Source organism: Oryx dammah, unplaced genomic scaffold (genome assembly GCF_014754425.2).
Source record: "Oryx dammah isolate SB20612 unplaced genomic scaffold, SCBI_Odam_1.1 HiC_scaffold_2, whole genome shotgun sequence".
Lineage (NCBI taxonomy): Eukaryota > Metazoa > Chordata > Mammalia > Artiodactyla > Bovidae > Oryx > Oryx dammah.
In genome coordinates, this window is record NW_024070186.1 from 91148154 (window position 1) to 91150060 (window position 1907).

General features: G+C 40.0%; 1 non-coding gene across 1 annotated transcript; it reads right to left on the bottom strand.

The window, feature by feature from the left end:
* Positions 1-444: 444 nt before the first annotated feature.
* Positions 445-509, bottom strand: LOC120860005. The gene has a single exon (XR_005720216.1). It is a non-coding gene; the product is annotated as a small nucleolar RNA SNORD78 (small nucleolar RNA).
* Positions 510-1907: the final 1398 nt, after the last annotated feature.

A 1907-nucleotide genomic window follows, 5' to 3' on the forward strand; every position in this document is an offset into this window, starting at 1 on the left:
TTCAATGATTTAAGACTAAAAACTTTATTGTTTTTTAAAAATAGTCATTTTAATACCTACAGTGAAACTCACCTCAATCTTCATTTCAAAAAAATTTTCCTTATTTAAAAATCTAAAGCAAGGTATTAATTACAGTTAGGTATGGTTGCAAGTAACAGTGACTTAAACAAGGCAAAAGTTTATTTCTGGATCAGGTCAAAGTAAGGTGGCCTGGGGCTGCTATGAAAATCCACAGTCTTCAAGTATTAACCCCTTTTCCACATCACTGCTTTGACATTCTGTGACAAAGTCTCTGCCCTCATAGACAAAGAGAAGAGCTAGAGTTTGGTCATCACGTCAATTTTCCAGGTGGAATAATGGAGAAAGGATGAAGAAGGGCAGAAGACACCCATCAACTGCTTTTTATTTTATTTTATTTTATTTTTAAGTATTGTTGTCAAAGGGTTCTTCAGAGTTAGACTTGTCAACATGCTAATTTCAGGTCAGACATTTGCTCAACATCATTACACATCAACTGCTTTTTAAAATGGTTTCCTGAAAGGTGCTGCACAATATTTCTTTTTACCTCACATTAGCAAGATCCTAATCACCTTGTCATGGTCAGCTACAAGGAAACTAGAAAGTGTCTGCATTCTGGGTAGCTATATGCCTAAGTAATATTGAGGGTTATATTACTAGGGAAAGAAGAATAAACATTGAGGCTAACAACTGGCAATCTATGCCACAGTGCAGGATAGAGCTCTGGAAATTCTGTTTCCAGAGCAGCTTAGCCACAGCTGTTGCTAGGCATGAGAATACTAATCCATGTAGCTATTAAGACATGACTGGCTAGAGGTAGAAAAAATGGAGGTGGAAATTTCAGTTAGAAGGTAGAATAGAATGCTTTGATTTTAAAATACAAAAGGAAATTACTCTTCAGAAAATACTGATGAGGGGCTAGAAAGGAGGGCTATGCTCTTAATTGATATCTGCTCTGCCCTTCATGCTATAGAAGTGGGAGAGTCGGAGGAGAGTTGATTAAACTGATGGTTAAATGCTGCTGCTGCTGCTGCTAAGTTGTGTCAGTCGTGTCCAACTCTGTGGGACCCCACAGACCGCAGCCCACCAGGCTCCCTGGTCCCTGGGATTCTCCAGGCAAGAACACTGGAGTGGGCTGCCATTTCCTTCTCCAATGCATGAAAGTGAAAAGTGAAAGTGAAGTCGCTTAGTCGTGTCTGACTCTTAGCGACCCCATGGACTGTAGCTTACCAGGCTCCTCCGTCCATGGAATTCTCCAGGCAAGAGTACGGGAGTGGGGTGTCATTGCCTTCTCCGGTTGGTTAAAAGCAGAGAGGTCAATAAACTATGGCCAATGGCAACCCACTCCAGTACTCTTGCCTGGAGAATCCCAGGGACAGAGGAGCCTAGTGGGCTACTGTCTATGGGGTTGCACAGAGTCGGACAGGACTGAAGCGACTTAGCAGCACCAGCAGGACTATATGCAGCTCACTGTTTTTGTAAATAAAATTTTATTAGAAAGCAGTCATGCTCATTCATTTATAAAGCGCCTATGGTTATTTTCATGCTTGTAACGGTAGAAACTGGTAGTTGCAACAGAGACCACATGGCCTGTAAAGCTGAAAATATTTGCTATCTGGATCTTTAAATAAAAAGTTTGCAGACCTCTGGTTAAAACATCTGAGTGAAGCAGTCCAATCTCTAACTTTAAATACTTGCTATGTTCTTAAAGTAATTTCACATGTAAAAATAATAGATTATAAATATGATCTGAGGTATAATAATAAGAATGCAATAGTTGCATATTATCGAGGGAGGGGCAAAATTGCTTTTCTTAAATAATGAGTTGCCCTTTACCCTGGAGAAGTTTCTACTCATTGTAGCTAGTTAGGTTCTCTAGACTCTGAATT